At 41.4% G+C, this 21,446-nt stretch overlaps 1 protein-coding gene and 1 long non-coding RNA gene across 15 annotated transcripts in view; one reads left to right on the forward strand and one right to left on the reverse strand.

Annotated features, from left to right (window-relative positions):
- Positions 1-17,632, reverse strand: part of STAU1 (staufen double-stranded RNA binding protein 1) — a 55,414-nt gene extending 37,782 nt beyond the window's left edge. For 5 of the 14 annotated variants that reach the window (XM_043496060.1, XM_043496057.1, XM_043496058.1 and 2 more), the window contains exons 1-3: positions 17,284-17,507; positions 13,363-13,500; positions 9,803-9,871 (exon numbers count right to left, since the gene is read on the reverse strand). The gene's annotated coding sequence lies outside the window, so the exon portion shown is untranslated. Of the gene's footprint in view, positions 1-9,802; positions 9,872-13,362; positions 13,501-17,283 lie in introns of all 14 variants that reach the window. The other 9 variants (XM_038369491.2, XM_038369490.2, XM_038369488.2 and 6 more) reach the window with 7 other exon arrangements.
- A 35-nt stretch (positions 17,633-17,667) lies between these two features.
- LOC122456530 lies at positions 17,668-20,935 on the forward strand. Its single transcript, XR_006275469.1, has 2 exons — positions 17,668-18,161; positions 18,289-20,935. It is a non-coding gene; the product is annotated as an uncharacterized LOC122456530 (long non-coding RNA).
- The last annotated feature ends 511 nt before the right edge of the window (positions 20,936-21,446 follow it).

Consider the following 21,446-nt stretch of genomic DNA (forward strand, 5'->3'; position numbering starts at 1 on the left):
GTGGTTTTCACGGTATTGTTCACCTTTTCTGTGTAGGAAACAGTATTTATTGATAACATGCCATTACTCTGCAGCAGTGGTTCTCAAACTGTGGGTCGGGACCCCATTTTAATGGGGTCGCCTGGGCCAGCATTAGACTTGCTGGGACCCAGGGCTGAAGCCCAAGCCCACGCAGGGCGGCGGGGCTCGGGCTGTGCTCCTCCATCCCTGGTAATGTCGCAACTTCTCTGTTAGAAGGGGATTGTGGTGCAGTGAAGTTTGAGAACTCCTGCTCCACAGGTCTTCAGAGTATATTTGGTTTGTCTCCAAAAGCAAAAATGTCAAAAAGCAATACAGATTATGCACAATGTTTATGGAAGAACCATAAAATGAATGGTGGCTAACAGAAATCATCTAAGTAACTTTACCAGGAAAGTAGAAAGCAAGAGTTTAACACATATTATATGTCATTATGTTATATAACATTCCAAATGCATATATAATTGAATTAGAAGGTGCCCCATTCACAGTTCATACATTAGGATAGCACTGTTCACAGCTTTGGGGACTTCTAGCCAAATGTCAGAAGTGCTCTTAAGCAACTGTCTATTTTAATTAGAAGTAACCTCCAAGTGACAAACTTATACGAGTAATTGTGAAGTACTATATAGGATAGCACTTTTCTCCACTAAACAAGTTGTAGAAGCATTCTGCTTTACATGGGTGCAACATTACATTCATGCCCAAACAGTTCAGCTTAAATATACACTAAAACTGCCAGTTTGAAGATTATCTGCCAGAGCCAGCTGCCAATATCCATTTAACAGCCATCCAGCAATTTACTGTTTCAAAGTAAATTTTTACTGCCAAGTTTACTACTAATGTATTTTACACACACACTTCCCAGCTGCAGATTTCTATAAAAATATAGCTAGCTGGCAAAGGTTTATGCCTGTATAACTTTAAGATGAAGAATACAAATGAAATTGCTCATCCAGAATCCACGCAGGTCCTATTACTAGCAATACAACTATCCAAATATTCTGCAGGCTTCAAATCCTGAGCTGTGAAGAGACTTCCAAATGTAGGAAAGAAAGGGGGATGACTCAAAGGGTATGTCTACACGGCAACCTACTGGAGATGGAATGTAGTGTCCGAGTAGCTACATGCTACAGCATGCATGTAGCTAAATGTGTCAGAGAAAGACTCTGATAGCGGGGAGGCAGCAGGGAAAGGTTTTGGCAGCAGGGAGCTGCCGGAGCCTTTCCCTGCATTGAGGAGGAAGAGGGACAGACACTACATGGTTAAAAAGAGAAGTGGAGACAGGAGAGGTGCTACTAGGGTGACTAGATGTCCCGATATTCCAGGCTTTGTCTTATATAGGTGCCTATTACATCCCAACTTTCTACTCACACAAAACCGAAAACCCTTGCCCTGCCCCCATCCCAGCCTTCCTCCGAAGCCCCGCCCTTTCTTCTAGGCCCCCACCCCCCACTCACCCCATCCCTCCTCCCTCTGTCATTTGCTCGCCCCACCCTTACTCACTCACTCATTTTCACTGGGCGGGGGCAGGGGTGAAGGCTCCAGATGGGGGTGTGGCCAAAAATGACGAGTTCAGGGTGTGAGAGGGGGCTCTGGGGGGAGGTAATGGGTTGGGATGGGAGTGGGTGAGGGCTCCAGCTGGGGGTGCAGGCTCTGGGGTGGGGCCAGGGATGAGGGATTTGGGGTGCAGGAGGGGGCTCCAGGCTGGGAGGTGGAGCTGACGGATTCGGAGTATGGGAGAAGACTCTGGGCTGAGGCAGGGGGTTGGGAGGAGGTACGGGCTCTGGGCTGGGGGCACAGGTTCCGGGGTGGGCCAGAAATGAGGGGTTCATGGTGCGGGAGGGAGCGCTGGGCTGCGGGAGGGGCATAAGAGGCATGAGGGATTCAGGGTGTAGAAGGGGGGGTCTGGGCTGAGGGGTTTGGAGTGCAGGAGGCGGCTCTGGGCTAGGGCATGCGGTTGGGGTGCATGAGACCTCCGGTTGGGAGTGCAGGCTCTGGGGCGGGGCTGAGGAGCTTGGGGTGCTCTGGGCTGGGACTGAGGGGTTCACAAGGTGGGAGGGGGATCAGGGCTGGGGCAGGAGGTTCGGATGCGGGAGGGTGAGGGCTCCGAGCGGGAGTGGGTTGGGGTGCAGGCTAGGCTTACCTCAGGCAACTCCCAGAAGCAGCAGTATGTCCTCCCTCTGGCTCCTACGCAGAGGAGTGGCCAGGCAGCTCTGCACACTACACCATCCGCAGGCACTGCGCCTGCACCTACCATTTGCCACTGTTCCCGGCCAATGGGAGCTTCAGAGCCAGCGCTTGGGGCAGGGGCAGTGTGTGGAGCCCCCCTGGCTGCCCCGACGCGTAGGAGCAAGAGGGAGGACATGCCATTGCTTCCGGGAGCCACATGGAGCCCAGGCAGGGAGCCTGCCTTAGCACCGCTGTGCTGCCGACTGGACTTTTAACAGCCCGTTCAGCGGTGCTGATTGGAGCCGCCAGGGTCTCTTTTCTACCAGGTGTTCTGGTCAAAAACCGGACACCTGGCAACCCTACCCCAACCCGATTTTTTACACTTGCTATCTGGTAATCCTAGGTGCTTCTCATGCATGTAGAGAGCTGTGTAGGGCAGTGGTTTTCAACCTTTTTGGGCTCAGAACTCATTTGTAAATGTTTATGGCAGTTGTGACACAGTAAATAGTCTGTGGGTGGAGGCCCTCGGGTGGTTTCTGTCAGATCCTGCCCCCCAAGGAAGTGGGGTCCTACATGGCACTCACTTCACAGTGATGGCTCCTGCAGCTTCTGTGCTGTTGGGCTGGCTGGGCTTGGCTCTCCGCTCTGGCATTGCAACCTCTGGAGTTGCAGCGCTGCTCCCGTTTGGCCCTGCCCCCCGACGACCAAATTTGTGAGAGTGGAGTTGTGACCCGTCTCATAGGGTTGCAGTGCCATTCCCTCAAATTTGGCCTACCCAGACTCCCTTCATCATAACAGCTGGGCTCAATTTGAGTGGCGCTGGGACCCCAGAGGTGGCAGTGTCTAGAGCAGGGAGGCGAGCCCAGCCAGCCTCATGGGACTGGAGTCACAGGAGGTGCCTGGCAACCCTTTGAAACATTCTGGCGACTCAGTTTTGGGTCCCAGCCCATGGGTTGAGAAACCCTGGTGTAGGGTACATATCCCCAGGGCTCCGGCCTATCTGTGCTTGCCTACATTGCAACGTATACCCATACTAGAGGAGGCTTGCACTGTATGTATTCTACATGCTGCAATAAGAAGCGTGCAGCGTAGACGTACCCAAAGTGATCTTTTTAGCTAACACTGACAAAAAAATAAGCTTGTAGTGAGAACTTATATTCAAGAATATACAAACACTGATTTGTTTTTATTTTAAAAAGGACTGAGGAAAGCAACTTCTAGAAGGCAAAGTGATAATTTTGAAAACAAACTTCCACTACGAATCCAGTAGACTGAAAGTCATGTAATATTTTAATATTTGTATTTGGTGGCATTTCTGATAAATGGATCTCAACTAGAGGTTTTTGGTCTACTAAACTCACTGATTTTGATGCTCTTCTTCATATTCCTAAACTTTTTTTGTTGCATCTCCTTTAAGACCCCTTTAAATACTCTTGATTCTGATTCCATGCCTCAACAAAGGTAGTTATTGTTTCTTTATCTACAATTGATTATGAATGAATTAGGTTTAGACAACTGGGGTAACATCTTAGGTAAATAAGCATCTTTCCTTATGTTAGCAAAAGTTACTCTAGCAAGAAAGAAATTTCCTCTTTTCAGATCTGAGTATCAAGATTTTTGTTTCTTCACACTTAATTTTTTTTTACTGAATTGGGAACATTCAGTCTCACCTGAATGAGAATATATTTTTCATATTTGAAGACTATCATACTGTTTAAAGCTTGTGTGGAGTTTCTTTCTGGGACTAATAGTTATCTTTCCTTATTATGTTTTATGTACTCCATATGTGTCTGAGGATTTGTACAAGATTGCTTGTGTCTGATACAAATTACTTGCTTGCATATTTTCACCTTGTTTTGTAGTAGTACACAGTTACATTTTTTAAACATTTGCAGATATATACATAGTGAAGGATTAAAAGGTTTCCATTTCCATTATTTTAAAGATAAAAATACTAGCAAGCACAACAGGGACTTTATGGCACTTTACAAATATTCAAAGCAGTTTAAGTTCTGAATCTCTGAAGTGCACTTCTCCCCCATTATGTTCTGAGGTTTAAAGAAAGATTTTCCTGCTAATTCAACCTCACTTTAAAAGTTGCCAGTATAAACTCTAAAATGCCATGAGTGATTCATTCTAAATACGTTAGCTCACAAAAGAGAGAAAATTAGTTCAGACAAACTAGTTTTTCATAAATGCAGCAAATGGTCTTAAATATATGAGAGGAAGTTCTGTATTTGCCTATCAAACTTACAGAATTTTCACAACTGATACACCATAACTGTAGTGAATAACTTGTCCATGTTTATAAAGAAGGACCTGGAAGTTGAGAGAAGGTAAGATGCAGTAAATTCAGAAGGTGGCTCCACAGTAATGACATTATAACCCTTACATCTACTTACAAGGAGTATGTCTGAAAGCACTGAAAAAGTCTTGACTTTAAATGAAAAAATAGGCCGAGTGAAATGAGGTCCCATGCTTAACTCAACTGAAGAGTAACATCTTACAAATAGAAGAAATTACTGAATCTTCTCTTCCTTTGGTCTGTCTGAAGTAATATGCCCCTTAAAACAACATAATTTACACTGCTTTTCTGAAAAGCCTAAAGTAGAAACCAAGCTCTAAAGTGCACTGAAAACTCTGCCCACAGCTCCCATACGTATAAACCAGTGCACTATTTTCAGCTGAAGTCCACTACTGTGGTACCAAATAGGAAGAGGGAATCTCAGGTAGCTAAGCTACAAAACAAACATTAAATTTTACTTTGAATCAAGCTATCAGCAGTGCAGAAAATAGAAAAAATTTAATTCCTGTGGGAAACTGTTAATTAAGGCTATGTCTACACTAGAGATATTTTTTCACTACCATGGGTGACATAAGTTATGCCGACAAAAGTGCTAGTGCAGTCACAGCCTAAGCGAGTCACCAAATTCATCTCTAGTTCCCGTTCCCAAAAGGTCTTCAAGGATAAAGCAGAGTCCTGTAGCAAGTACTTCACTATCTAAAATGTAACTAAGCTCTGATTTTTTTTTTCCTTTAATGATTTTTCTGCTTGGTTATTGTACTGCAAATACACTAGATGCTCAAAAAAGCAAACTGAAATGCTGGTGTTCCAAATACCTTTTAGCTTACATTGTCACAGTAACAAATACTGTTAGCACATAAATACTAATGAGGTACAATATTTAATCTAACTAGGAAGTTACCAAAGTACTCTCCATGCTTTTATCAAGGGCAGAATTCCTTCCGTAATTCCCCTCATTGCTTGCTATTTAGTCTATTTTGCTCACTGGATGATGACTAGAGTTGATTTTATAAACCTATTTGTAATGTTTCATGCTGCTCATTAAATATTTCAAAGGTTTTCAAGTCAGCGCTAAGGTCCACCAATGAGCATAATTTTTAAGATTTCAAAGAGATTGGCTAGCTAAATTCCACAAGTATAAAAACTAACCTATTCAGATGTTTTGTATGTCTCCAAAATTACTGGTTTAAAGAACACCATACGATTAACTACCACAAGAATGCCCTACATGCTGTATCCCCAAAGATTATAGCAGCTACTAAAATGGAATTTATTTTTAAGCAGATTATGAAACAGTATTTTATAGAAATGACAGCATCTTTCAGCCTAAAGAATGTACATACCAGCACAAAAACACTGATTGCAACTTTTCTGGACAGATTCTCAATCCTTCTAGCAAAGAGAAAGTTTGACTTTTTTTTTTTTTAAAAAAACACAATATGTTAAAATATAGGTCACTAAAACATTCCTCTCTGTAACAAATGTGGCTTGTTATAGGTTCGTGGATTCCAAATCTAAAATTTGTGTCACTTTATTTTTAGTTATACAAACTTAAGACTAGAAAAAACGAAAGTCACACGTGAATATGTATATTGATCACACGTTTTAGAGTAGCAGCCGTGTTAGTCTGTATTCGCAAAAAAGAAAAGTAGTACTTGTGGCACCTTAGAGACTAACAAATTTATTTGAGCATAAGCTTTCCGATGAAGTGAGCTGTAGCTCACGAAAGCTTATGCTCAAATAAATTTGTTAGTCTCTAAGGTGCCACAGGTACTCCGTTTCTTTATTGATCACACGTTCACTGTAAAAGCAACCCAATGCCTCAGAGTTAAATTTTTGCAGAAATAGGAGATATTTAGGCAGAAGCTGCTGAAATTTGTACCAACTTCCTGCCATGCATTCACAGAGCCATTCAACACCACCCAGATTTCTTTTTCTAGGTGGTCATTCTTGAACAATTTCATAGGTTACTTGGTATAAGCCTCTGGGGATAATAGCAACACAAGCCTGCTACTTCCTAAATACTGCTTAGTTCAGAATATTGTTAATCACTGCTATGCTAAAAGTGCTGATCCATCTGGGTGCAATCAAGATAAAAACACAGCAGAATGCTAATTTATTTCTGTGTGCACATCATCTATTGGGATCAGTACATCCCCGATCAATACACTTTTGATCGTCAGGGACATCCATTAGCAGCCCCACTGCCTCAAATATATCAGTATGTACTTAACAGGATTAGCCAAAGTTTTCATTTGACTTGTTTGAGTTCTCTCCATGTTTCGTGGTTTAACTTAGAATGTTACGGTTCTAAGTCTCCATACATTTATTACTGTTTTCTTCTGCTCCTTTCATCCACAAGGTGTTTTCTACCTTGATCTTCCAAAACTGCTCTAGTATTTTTTGCAGGGAAGCAAGTCTCTGAGTAGGATACTAGTTACTTTCTATATTTACTGTGGAGGACAAAGGGATGGAGTTTCACATATAATCATAGCTCAAACTAAGTTCTATGTGGATCAGTCTCCATCAAGAGTCAGAAAACAATATTAAGCCTGAAAAAGCTTCCCTTGAAACACTTCTAGATAGAACAATGCTTAAGACAGACAATTCAGCCATTATCCTAAAATTCTATGGAAACTCCAGCACATGAACTAGGGCTTGAAGCAATAAGATTTTAGAAACTAATCCAAATGTGAATAGATTTCAGCTGTTCACATTCCAGAACCAGACAACAAAATCACTGTAGACATGTTCATAGGGTCATAATCTGCTGCTTCTTTTCAGCCTATGAATCAACCGCTCAAGTTTTAGACAAAGGCCTGGCAGGGTTTAGGAAACAGCTGCTGAAAGTTTACCTCTTTGCTTGGAACAATCTGATGCAGTTTACCTCCCCTCCATGCACCCCAACATCCACTCCCCCCAACTTTCAAATAACTTGAAAGAGCTCAGCCTTTGTTTATCCTCTGGGAATTTGAGATGAGATTTCCAACCTCAGAAGAAACAAGTAACAGCATTTAAATTAAATGGAACCACACTGCATTTTTCTGTGCCTCAATTTCCACACCTGTAAAATGTGGACAATCTATCCACCCTTCCTTTGAAAAGTGCTTTCAATCTACAGATGAAAAATGCTGTATAGTTACTGAACGTTATTATGGAGACCGCCGCACACAATGTTGGCAATTTAGCAGGCAAGAAAAATGCACCAAACAAAATCATGAGTGCTCCCTCCATCACTGTTTATAGGTGGCAGTAATGTCTGCCCAAATTGGAGATTTGAAAAAATCCATAATGAAATAAAACTTCACTTGAAGTATAATTGCCAGCTTGTGGCAGTAGTCATCTCTTAACATTTACCCTATGCCAGCCAACTGCTTGAATACATGAACCCACAGTTTATTTCCATACCTCAAGATGAATTTGCTACTTTAAAAAAAAAAAAAAAAAAAAAAAAAACAGAAAACAATCGTGTTGCAGGTGAAATTTTTCTAATCTATTAATCTGTGTCTATCAATGTACACAATGCTTGTTTGTGCATAGATATAACTTGTTTGATGCAATCATTGTTACCTAGTTTTCTCCTTCAAGCAAAGTCCATTTATATTTATACTCCAATTGCATGATAACTTGCCAGATGCACAGACATTACCAATCTGGAAATATTTCAGCATCAACACTTATTCTCAGAGCAGGGAACGCCTAGGAATCTTGTATTCAAGAATTAACCCTTCTTGTGAAGCCGATATTTAACTAATTCTATAGGTTTTAAGAAGTCTCCATTTATTTCATTTCTGGTACTGCAAACAATAAGAAATATAGGAATGGCCCACAGATGATTTCTATGTAAAATATATATATTTTGTAAAATCAAATTTGAGAAATATTTTGACAGAACTCCAAACAGTACACAAAGCAAGGTGTCCTTTTATTGTTGAAATTTAAGCTACTCAGGTAGCCACACTATTGTAACCTATTTGTACAAGGTGCTCAAGCTATTGCAACTGACACTGCCCTCAAAGCAAAAGCTTAATTATAGGCCATGTTTTAGCATCTATAAAAATATAGGCAATAACCTTTACAAATTAAGGTGGCAAGTGTCCTGTAACAGAAATTTAGAATGTTTTAGGTTGCCACATACAACAGAAAACTTGAGACTGAGGTTGAGATTGAAATTTTACAAGTGAAGTAGAAAACTAAGAAAATACTCATGTATTAGGTGGAAAAGAAATAGATAATTGCTTGCTAGCTGCATTCAAAAATGAATTTAAAAAAAAAAACCATTTTGAACTCCTATAGGACCTTCTGTTTGATGGCAAATTCCTTACAAACTTTAGGTGACCCTTGTGAGATACAGGTAGCAAAACTGACGCCTAAAGTCACAATGAACAGGCGCAGAGTATGGAAGTGAACAGAGGTGGTTTTGCTCCCAATCCTTTTCTCATTAAGACACTTTTAGATCAGAGAGTCATACTTTGTAGCTTCTGTATGCCAAGCTCATTGCACACACCAGGGGCTTCTTGTATCCTCCATTCCCCCATCCCCACAGTTCCAATATGACACCCTTACATCCCACTTCCCCTTCAGTTCAGGGACATACGTAAATAGCTACGAAGTTTATTAGTAGTTATTGTAGTTTATTAAATTAATTTTCTTCTTTCTGCCTGGGAGATAAGGCAGAAAGAAGAACATTTTAAACTCTATTGGAATGATGGGCAGAGTTTAGATGGGGAATGTTGTTATACTGGAAGGTGTTGGTAGTTTTCATCAACCAGTTCTTTGGTCTATAAATAGTTACAAAGCTCATTAAAGTTGATGGGTGTGCTAACCAGATCCAGGGACTGTATCTCCCCTCACACACACACACACACACACACACACACTTTCCTCCTCCTGGTTTTCGAATTTTTATCAAAATCAATAGGATTCTGTCTATTGATGCCTACAATATTCCTTGACATTTTGGAAATGTGAGGAATGGTAGTCTAAATTTATATTACATCCAGAGAAATACTATCAAGTTGAGTTTACAGCCCCATTTCACTCAGTCAAAAATTGTCAGATTTCTGTAAGAAAAAAAGTTATGTAAGAAAGTAATTTTTTCAGGCAACTGATCTTTCTGGATTTCTTTAATGCCAAAATTATTAGAGGTGTTTCAGATAAGTTAAAGTGTGCAGGAGGAAAAAGAGCTCTTTTCCCCCATGTAACAGAATATTGCCAGTTAATAACCTCCTTGAATATTAGGTTAAAAAAAGGTAGACACTATAAGTGATAAAAGTTATTGAATCATAGGTTTAATGTTTCCTGTACCTTTAGGTGATCCAGGGACAGTGAAGTTTTGGTTTTAGTTCCAGGGAGAGTATTTATGTTGGAGAAAGCCTAGGAAGGAAAAAAAATGCAGTGTTAGTAATTTGCTTTATGAAGCTACTGAAGTATTTTAAGGTATTCCATAATTAACTGATCATTGCTAAAAATTATCATCAGGATAAAAGAAGAAACTTCTGAATATGAGGGCAAAATTGTCCAAGTGTAGCTGAGAGTGAAGACTGTTTAGAAATTTAGGAACTGGTTTTCAGAAAAATGCTAACTCCACATATATTTTAAGTTTCTGAGGCTTGTTTTATAAGATGCCTTCAGTATATGCCTTGTAAATATTTAGGCTGTGACTTTCAAAGGGGCCTAAGGAAGTTGGGTGCCTAACTCCCCATGGCCATTGAAAATCTCAGCCTTAGACAAGAATGTACGCAAACATTATATTCTCACTGACAGATTGTTTGCAAATGAGCTTCATTTTTTACCATGCAGAACTACAGCTTTATTTGCCAACCCTCCTCTTCCTGCTCCCCTTCCCTAATCTCAAGTAACCTCCCTTAGGGATGCCTACTGTACAGAGACTATCTTGTCATAGCTATACTGGCACAACCCTGTAGTGTAAATGCAGCCTACACTAATGGAAGAGGTTTTCCTGTCGGTATTCGAGGAACACCATGAGCTACAGCAGCTACTCTGATGGAAGCATTCTTCCATCAATTTATCTGCGTCTAAGATGGGGTTTAGGTCAGAATACCTATGTTGGTCAGGGGTGTGTTCCCGCCTTATCCCTGATTGATATAGCTATGTCAAACTACTTTTAAGTTTAGACCAAGCCTTAGACTTGGAGGAATGGCTGGAATCATGGAGTCCATCAATCCTGCTCTTTGCCTGGCTATAAGGCAGGGGTCCCCAACATGGTGCTTGTGGGTGCAATGGCACCCACCAGGGCAGTTGTGTGTGCCTGCAGGACACTGAGCCTCCAAAATGTTGCCGCCAAAGAACCACCCATCGAAATGCTGCCAAGAAGTGTTGCCGTTTCTCGGTGGCATTTCGGCGGTGATGTTTCTTGCCACTGCCGCTTCTTGGCGGCATTTCGGCAACAGGGTGTCTGGCGCCTGCCACAGTCTTCTGGGAATAGGAATATGCTATTCCCACAGAAAGGTTGGGGACCACTGCTATAAGGATTGCTTAAGAATATGATGTACCCGCTCCACGGCGAGGCCTGATCTCACTGCCACGTGATTGAACACTGGAGGACTAAGATCAGATAAGGGAACAGAACTTGCGTCTCCTCCAAAGAAACAATGCATTGCATTGAACTAAGCAGAGAAACAGATATCAGATAGCCTTATTCAAAAATTGACTTTTGCAACCATCTTTAAAAGTTACAGTAACAGCTGTGCACATAGTATTATCAGTTAACGCACTGACTCTAGCATTGTGTTGCAGAATTTTTATAAAGTCTGGTTCTGTAGAAAAAGTTTAACCACTATGAATCAAACTCTGCAGCCCTTACTTACTACAAGGTGAGTTTTATCTGTCTATTGACTATCAAAGCCCAGGTCAGGTCCCTAACATTTCTGATTGACTTCTTGTGCTATATATTGATATTATGCGGTAGAAGTAGGAAAAGTAGAAAGCAGAGAAAACAGATAAACTGATGAGTAAAAGTTCCCTAAAGAGATAATGCCCACATATTTTGTCAAAGGTTTAAAACTTACGTAACATTAAAGCAATAATTTCAATGTTCAAACTTGGTCATATCTCATGTATTAAAAATTATTTAGTTAAATGCCAGGTTGTTTCTTTTTTTTTTTTAATAAAGTAAAACGCTTTCAGTACTAAGATCAAGTCAGTCACTTACAACTCCCATTTAGACTAATTCTACTCAACATATTTATGGAGGTTTTTTTGGACAGACATTACACATAACATGCCCACAGTTTTGCCTCTGGGGTCTTGAAAATGCACATTTGTTTCCTACTCAGTTATTTCCTATTATTTTATCAGGGAAGGTGGATGGTCTCTCAGCACTGCATTGATTTTTAGTTTTGGCTTATGTCAAAAAATAAGTCCCAAAGTAGCATTTCAGTCCCTAGCATAAAAGTCTTATAACTATCTTACTAGAGCCAAAACTTTAAAGATAGGTTTAAGTTTCTCTCTCTCCGTAGGATTTTCACCTGGATAGTACAAATAAAAAAAGAGAAAAGTATTCCTCTGTTACAGCAGTATAGCCTCTGAGAATGTATTTTGCAAAATGATCGTAACCATTTTCAATAGCTGGATATTTCTTAAATGCTTGGACTTGTTGTCCTTTTAATCCCCTTCTCACTGTTCTATAAAAGTGACCTTCCTCATAAAATCCAAATCCTACCATCCCAGAATACTGTGTGAAGCAGTTCAAGGACACGCATCAAGTATTACATTTAAAATTTTATTTAAAAAATAACTGACCACATGAAGGTTTGACCTTCAGTCCACACATCATGTGTAGTTTTTAGTATAATGTACTGTGTCTAATTGTAAACAAAGTGGGACAGGGACAATTTCTTCTGTACTTATGACACAAAGCAGTATACAACAGAAGACTGAAAAAAAAAAGATGAGAAAAGGGCTGTGCAATAAATAGCAGCTGACAAGGAATTCTCAATCTACACAAATGAAAATTGTACAAGACATACTAACATTTCTAGCCACCTTTTTTAGATGAACAAATCCAGTTTATTCTACACTTAGGATATTTTGTAAAAAAACTATCAATCACCATAAATAAAAAACAAAACATGTTATGAACATCTGCCACCTGTGCAGTGACAATCTTCAGAGTGACATATCACAAGGTAATAGAATAATTACTAGGGCAAGTTTATGAAGTTTAACATCTAATTGATTGATAAGTATTTTCAGAATGATTTTTAAAGAAATAAGAGGTTGTAGAAATGTATTTGTCTATTTTTTAGTTCTTAATTTCAAGCGACTAACACAAAACCAACATGGCATCATGTTGATATTATTAAATGTCCTCCAATTTGTGTTTAATATCATCCTCTCCATTATCATACTTGTCTAATAGTTTGTAAATCAAATAGCTTGTAATTATAAAGAACATAAATCTACTAGAAGCTAGCTGAAACTGGCATGTTCCTAGAAACCCATTTCTGAATGTTTGTGTCCTTTCTTTGAAGGGCGTAGTTACTTTTTTATGGCATTGGTTTTCAGAAACTAAGTGGGGGAGTAAAAATAGTAACTGATTAATAAAGCACAGTAAAGCAGACTATTTTATGTGCTACTATACTCAGCTAAAACTAAAGAAAAGTCTAAAAATATGAGTTATGCTGTAGACAGAATAATTTCTTCTAATCAGCAACATATTCCTGTTCTGGGGTATAAAAGGGAAGACAAAAGCTTTTATAAAATGAAATATGCAGAACTTCAGTTCAAGATCAGGAATAGTGGTGTTTTTGCCCATTAATACAAAAGACAAATTGAACTTAGGTTTAAATAAATCTCTTATGTATCTTAAGCACTTACATGGCCCCCATTATAACAGTACCTACCTGCCTCACAATCTTTCACAATGTCCCTGTGAAATACGGAGTGCTATTATCTCATTTTATAGATAGGGAACAGAGTGCCTAAGTGACTTGCCCAAGGTCTCAGAGAAAGTCTGCGGTGCAGCAGGGTTTTGGTGACATCTGCAATTTTGAAGAAATGATTTTCATATCACATTCTTTATGAATTATTACTCTACACTCAATATAAAAAACTGAAACTTGCAATCAGACACCTCTGAAACCTCAGTCGAAATAGTAGTGGTGATTAATGGAAGCCCAAAGACTGAGGTCTTGAAAAATTTACCTGACATCCACATAACTATAATACTACATCTACCAGCCTATCCCAATCAGTGAGAACAACCTCCCACAAAATCACTGAGAAAAGGAAGGGTGTGGGAATTCATACAAAGTGCTGTTCCTGAACCCTGCTCAAGGCTTCCATCTCTTATTAAATGAATATTTAATGCCATGAAAAATTATACAAGTTTTGTCAATGTGTATGAAACTACTCTTGGGTCTGTCAGAACTCCGTACAATACATTAGACGTGCCCAAGACGCAGAAGTGGGATGTTTGGGAATTTATTCAATGTCCACTTGTTGTTACAGCCCATTTTTAACTTGATGGCTGGTGGCTACCAAGAAAGATGCTATTATTGTCTCCAATATCAGCCTCTGGATAGTAAGGGTAATATATATCAAACCCCTTCCCCGCCATCATCTCAAGCCTCCTGACTGTATGGAAGGATCCATTACTTTAGATCTCCTCCAGATTCCTTACTGCAGTGACCACGGGCACTGTCATTCTATCCTTCACTCAGCTTCACTTCTGTTTTCTTCTTCTCTGTGAATAGTTCCAGCATCTTGCTTGTTCATAACAACTTTTTTAAGTAGCAGTGATGAAGGCAAAGACATCATCAGTTTCACTAATACTAGTTAGAATCCCATGGCAACAGTGAAACAAATTAAGTCTTCTGTCTGCAGATCTAGGAAGACAGAACCACACTACAAAGTTTGTATTTTCCTTACTACTATAAAAGCTACATGCTTTTTTAAACATAGAAGGTTAAATACTGCAGGAACTGATGACTTAGCTGCCTCTGCTCCTTTCCAGTCTTCCCCTATACCACATTATTATTGGAACTTCAAGTCCAAATTTCCACAAACTAAATAGCTCTGTAGAGTTAGGTCATTTTATAAAAATACTCCATGATAACCCATATCAGGGTATGTTTACATTTAAGTAGCACAGCTGCAGCTATGTTGCTGTAGCACAGACACTTACTACAGGAACAAAAGGGTTTTTTCTCTCGCTGTAGAGGCGGGTAGCTAAGTCGACGGAAGAATTCTTTTGTTGGACTAACTGCATCTACAGTGAGGGGGTAGGCCTAACTGGGTCAAATTTTCTCACAGCCCTGAGCAACGTAGCTAGGTCGACCCAAGTTTTAGGTGTAAACCAGGCCTCAGTGACAATGACTTGATAACCTACAGTATGAAGCAGCTCTGATGTGGCTGACTATTTAACTTGTATAATTAGTGTTAAAATAGAATAGCCAAATATTTGTTATTGAAAAGTTTAAACAGCTGCCACAAAAAAGGCACTTAACTCATTTTTTCCTATAATTGATAGAAAATAAGGCGCATCAGAATGCAAAAACACACTAGCTGAGCAAAGTCGTGTTCCTGGACAAACTTTCTATAAACCACAAACATGTTCCTCTTACAAGATCTTGATTAACCAAGGAATATGTCAAAGCTAACATTTGTGGCACTATAAGATGAGGCTCAAAATAATTCACAGGGCTGATAATTTACATGGTGCTTCACAAATACAGATAAGACACCCCAGGAGAGAGGATGTGGATTAATGATAAAAAAGAGAAGCAGGTGATGAAAAGCCTGAAGGGGGGATTTTAAACAGTGATCTGAAGGAGAAGCAGCAGCAACACCATGGTTTAAAGACACAAAACCAAGAGCAGAAAGATGTAATTAAGGCAAAGAACTGAGATAACATGTAAGCCTTTAAATGCTAACAGTTTCCACTATCACAAAAATATTTTAAATGAAACTTTATTTTTCGAAAACATTACATGGTTTGAAAATACACACTCAAGGCCAATGATTGTAAAGTTATCAAAAATCCCACACAGGTCTTCTTTATTGGTCCAGTGCACTAAAATAATCAAGACACATACATGCTGTGTAAATATAAACATCTTCATGTCTAAGAGAAGTTGTCAATGCAACTGTTGAAAGTATTGATATAACAGGCAAAATGAACTCCCCTTTTTGGAATTATAAATGTGTAAAATAGTCAAACCACTTTCACAATTTCTAGATTTACCAAGAAAGACTATTAGATGGGGCTTTAAAAACCCAGACACCTGCAGAATAGAATTTATATTATTCAGTGACACCAAAGTTATAGGCAGCCCATTTTTTCAATTTACCTCTGATCCAGTAGTTACATCAGCACAATTGCACAGATGTAGGTAAGTCTATGGACAGACTAACTTTTACACAGATTGGCTTGACAGATGCCCACACAAGAAAATGTTTAAAGATATGAAAGACTTTCAAGAAGTCTGACTGTTGCTATTTATCTTAGTGTGGTTTATTTTATTTATTTACACTTATACACAGTACAGAGTTTTATTTTGTTAAAATGAAATTCTACAACCCAATAAGGATTTTGGACAGGAAAGTGTGAAAGTATGTATGTAGAAGGGGTGGGAGAAATCAACTATACAGGATATGTCTACACTAAAGTTTTTTAACCTTGTTAATGGATTGCCAATTAACCTGAAATAGTTAACACTTTTGTAAAGGCTAGTCTGGACACTTCCCAAATGCTTGTGGTTTTTCTAAGCCAATTCCTTGACCAGCTAACACATGTTAAAACTGCAACTTGTCTAATCTATGTTATGATGTTAACATCGTCATTAACACGTTAAAAATATAGCTTTCCCCCCTAATATGAACATTACTACAAGGTACCGTAGTTGCATGTTAAAATGAGAATTATAAGAATTTTAAATAAAACTCAGAAGACTTTTGTGTATCTATTTTATAAACTTACTACCCAAGCAGCGGATGAAGGATTATATTGTTGGTGTGGCATTTTTATTTGGTTGCGTCACTGATCCTAACCTACTCACTGACATGCACCATGTTCTTCCTCCTCTTTAACCGGCCAAAACAAACATAAAATTGTCATCTGTGTATCAAGTTAAGATATTGCCTATCGGGGCCGTAACACAATGGGGCAGCAGGTGTGAACTAACCAAATGCACCTGTCCCACAGGCTCTAAAATGGGCAGCGGGGAAACACCTTGCAAAGGAACCTGTTGCTGTTACATCTACCAAAAGATTGATGTCACGACAGGAAAATGGGGGTGGCTGATGCTGTAGCTGTCACCCGCCCTGGTACTACGGGGGGGGGGGTGGAGTGGAAAGGAGGGAACCTGGCGCTTCAGCTACCACCTGTCTATACACCTAGGGGTCGGTGTCTCCGATGGGGCTCCCCTCAGCTACCTCCCTGACAGACAGGGCGGCGAGTCTCACCCAGCGCGGCCCGCTCCCCCACAGCAGCCTCAGCCAGAGCCCGCTCTGTAACCTGAGCCAGCCCCCCACCTCCCCCTACACCAGGCCGGGCCGACTCCCCCCAGGGCCCGCCTGCCGCTGCCCGTGAGGACGGGGCTCCGATTCATCCCCGGGAAGCAGGAGGCGAAGGGGAACCCTGCCCCTGCCCGAGCTGGCGGCACTACGACCTACCGAGCACCGACTCCCATCCCCGCCAATCAGGGCCCCTGCTGCCGGCCTCGCACACCCCACAGATGGAGTCAGCAGAACCGCCGCTGCCCCACTAGGCCCCGCCACCGCCACCCCCCCCCGGTGGGGAATCCCGAGCCGTCCCCTCTCACCTGGCTGCCTGGGCTGCGGCTCCCGGGCCGGCTGGTGCTGCGGGCGGGCAGGCGGGCGTCTCAGTCCATTGGCCGGGTCCCGAGGCGGGGAGGGGGTCTGGGAAGGGGGGGGGGGCGAATCGCAGTGGCGGAGGGAGGCGGCGGACACAGGGCAAACACTAAAGAGAATGAACGCCGGGGGCAGGTCCGGCTGGGGAGGAAGTGACGGCACCGCGCCTGAGCAGAGAGCGAGCCAATCAGAGTGGCCACAACACCATGTAGCACCCGCCCATCTGAGCACCCGCAGCCAATCCGCCCGAGCACCGGCTTGAAGCACAGCCCTTATCCCGGACTGCAGCTCCCGGCATGCACTGCTCACTGAGACAGCCTCGTCTCCAAGGGGACTACAGCTCCCGGCATGCATCGCTCACCCCGACCGCCGGATGGCCAAGGGGACTACAGCTCCCGGCATGCTTGGCTTCGCTGGGGCACTCGCAGTTGAGGGAGACTTGAACTTGGTCAAACTTTCCCACGCAACCAGCCCAAGACGGGCCCTAGGCTGACTTTAGGCCGGAGACCATTCAGCATACGGGGCTGAAGCCTCGCTCTAGGTTGAGACAGCCCCTGGGTGCTGTTGGGGGAGGCTTATCCTACTGGGCCATGATGGGGGAGGGGGGGAGAAGCGGCGCTGCTGCAATGTTTCTGGCGTGCGTGGAGTCGTTCCGGCCCTTCCCCCACATTTGGGCCCTTCTTTCAGGGGGCTAGGAACCCCCCCTCTGCCCCCCCCCGGCCCTAGGTGAGAAGGCAAGAAGCTGAGGTTTGTGTGTAGTGTGGAGCAACAGCAGGGCCACTTGCGGTCCAGTTGTGGGCAAACCAGAGGGCCAGCCCCTCTTGGCTAGGTGAGGCAAAGCATCACAGGGATGGGAAGGGGCCTCCAGGGTGTATTTTGTTTGTTTGAGAACACAAGAACAGCCCTACTCCACCAGACTGAAGGTCCATCTAGCCCCGTATCCTGTCTTCCAACAGTGGCCAATGCCCGGTGAGCCAGAGAGAACAGGTAATCATCTACCTCTCCATCCTGTCACCCATTCCTAACTCCTGCCAAACAGAAGCTAGGGATACTATTGCTGCCTGTGCTGGCTAATAGCTACTGATGGACCTATCCTCCATGAATTTATCTAGTTCTTTGTTTTGAACCCTCTTATAGTCTTGGCTATCACATCATCCTCAGGCAAGGATTTCCAGAGATTGACTATGCATTGTGAGAAAAAAATACTTCCTTGGGGTTGTTTAAAACCTGCTGCCTATTCCTGCCTGGGCCAGGAACGGTACAACTACATTGAATGTGAAGACGAGGTCAGAGGCATCCTGTCACCTACAGCAGCGGAGCGAACGTTGACGAGTACATAAGGGAGCGGTAGTTCCAAGGTGGCAGCGTACTAGGAGCTGTAGTCTTTTTCTTTGATCTAAAATGGAACATTGCATAGTAGGAGGTGTAGGTGGTCCACCCCTAATCTAAAAAGCAGCATGGGTGTCAGCTACTCTATTTAACCCAAGTGAGGTACAGGCACCCCACCACTTCCCAGATACAGTAGGTGCTCACTTTCATCAGAGGAGAGCTGTAGTTTTTGTGGACAAGGAGTCCATCTTACAACCTAACATTGGGGCATAAGCTTTTGTGGGTAAAAAGCCCACTTCTTCAGATGCATGACCTGAAAATTACACACACACATGCTGCATCTGTAATTTTCACACTATGCATCTGAAGAAGTGGGGTTTTTACCCATGAAAGCTTATGCCCAAATAAATCTGTTAATCTTTGAAGTGGCACCTGCCTCATTGTTTTTGTGGATACAGACTAACATGGCTACCCCTTGATATTTGACAGCTAGAGGCCAGTAGCTCTCAACCTTTCCAGACTACTATACCTCTTTCAGGAGTCTGATTTGTCTTATGTACCCCAAATTTCACCTGACTTAAAACTACTTGCTTACAAAATCAGACATAAAAATACAGAAGTGTTACAGTACACTATTACTGACAAATTACTTATATTTCTTATTTTTATCATATAATTATAAAATAAATTAATTGGAATATAAATATTGTGCTTACATTTCTGTGTATAGAAAAGTATAAACAAGTCTTTGTATGAAATTTTAGTTTGTACTGACTTTGCTAGTGCTTTTTCTGTAGCCTGTTAAACTAGGCAAGTATCTAGATGAGTTGATGTACCCTCAAGGCTATATGTAGCCCTGGTTAGGAATCACTGCCATAGTCTATAGCTAGGAAGAGAATTTATATCCTAGACCAAGTTTCACATACTCCAGAGTGATTTTTAATGTTTAGTTTGAATTACTCACTGTACCATTTAGCATCAACAAGAGCCCTCAGAGGGGAGATGAGATTGTAAACTCTGCACAGAAGGAAGTAGCATTTTGGGTTGTTTTAATTGTTATTGTATATAGCCCACAACAGCATCCTGGCCTACCAGTAGCAACCCTTTATACTATTGTAATACAAATAATTAATTAGTTTAAAACCGTTTAACATCCTTAGATGGAAGGAAATATTGCATTGTAATTACATGGGTGTTAGGGCACAGGTTTACACCCAAACAACCCAATATTAAGTGTTCCAGTTCCTGTCCTGCTGAACTTTACCTTTTTTTTCCCCAAATAAAATAGTAAGGAACTTTTAATAAAGTTCCTACTTAGAAAGCTGCTATTGTATACTTCAAGAGAATGAAAAACTGCAATAAAGAAAAATATAGAATTTAATTGGTCCCTGCTGAGGAGTTTTAGGGATTGGAGAGTTTTAAGTATTGACTTTGAAATAGCAGCCAGTGTGTTATACACTCTGACTACAGAGCTTCTGCCTGAAAGAGCATACAGTCTTATACGCACGCAAAGGGTAGAATATTAAAAAATAAGGCCTATCAGTTTATGGAGACTTCTTTTTCTCTGCTTATTCAGTATTTGAAGTTGAGGGCCATCATCATCATTAGCTTTTAGCATGGTTAAGATTACGGATTGCTGTTCTGTAAGAAGTCTTGCTTTAAAACTCTTTTACTGTTCTGCTGTATAAGTAAGGAATTTATGGCACACTGACAAATAAAAAATAAAAAACGCCAGTACCAAATGGATCAAATGGTCAAAAGGGAAGTGAAGAAACCAAAAGGTGCCAACCTAATTATCAGAATTGCTCTGATGGCTGAAGCAGCAGCAAACTAACAACCCTAAAGCAAAGGCATACGCTCCCAAGAATAAAAATAAGTAGTAAAAATAAAAAAATTCAGCAACTCCCAGTAACAACCCAAAATAATGCTAATTGAAAGCAACCTTAACTGTTGCCTTTTAACAACCTCAGCATAACACAGCAAGGCTCAAACTTGCATGGCAACTTATTACTATAAAAAAAAGGGTGGATTACCATGGGACTTTAGGTTCGTTCTGCATTGACATCGGAGCTTTGGACATGTCAGACAGAGACCCAGCTCCGCCCTCTCCCTCGTGTGTAGTTTCAGCTGGCCACTGGAACTGACCAAGCAATACTAAGAACTGGTAACTATAAGATCCAGCTGCAGAACCTTTGGTTGGTGTGTGTATGCTAATTTTAATGTTTAAATTGTACTTTCAATAAATGCAGCGTATTGCCTTATCCCCTAAAAAAATTGTGTGTGCTTATGAGCATAAGATTTTTGGTGGAGAATAGTGGAGGGGGAACATGGTGATACATGCCATGCTTATTGTAAAGTTTTGCCTACAGTAAAATAAAATTGATCGATCATTGTAGAAGTTGGTGTGCACACCCTCAGTCGTAGTGAGCTGAGTAAATAGGCTCAGTAGAATTTAAAGTTTCTCGCTCTAACCCAAGCACCGGAGTAAACTCCGAAGGGTACAGGAGTGTCAGGTGGTAATTCCTGCATTCCTTGTATAAGACCCAGCTCTGAAGAATATAGAAGCATGGGCAAATAGTGGTACACAAGGCCATAGCATGTAAATTAGCACCTTCATATAAATGTTTAAAAGGAAGTAATGTAAAGATGATGCCTCCAAGGAAGGACTGGCATCACTGTGTTTTGTTGACGAGATTACTCCTTTTAAACAAATCTTGCAAAAATACAGGCATAGGCCATGGACCGAACAGGTACTGGCAAGTGTCCACACTATTTTGGATCTAGA

The sequence above is a fragment of the Dermochelys coriacea genome, chromosome 13 (genome assembly GCF_009764565.3).
Source record: "Dermochelys coriacea isolate rDerCor1 chromosome 13, rDerCor1.pri.v4, whole genome shotgun sequence".
Taxonomy (NCBI): Eukaryota; Metazoa; Chordata; order Testudines; family Dermochelyidae; genus Dermochelys; species Dermochelys coriacea.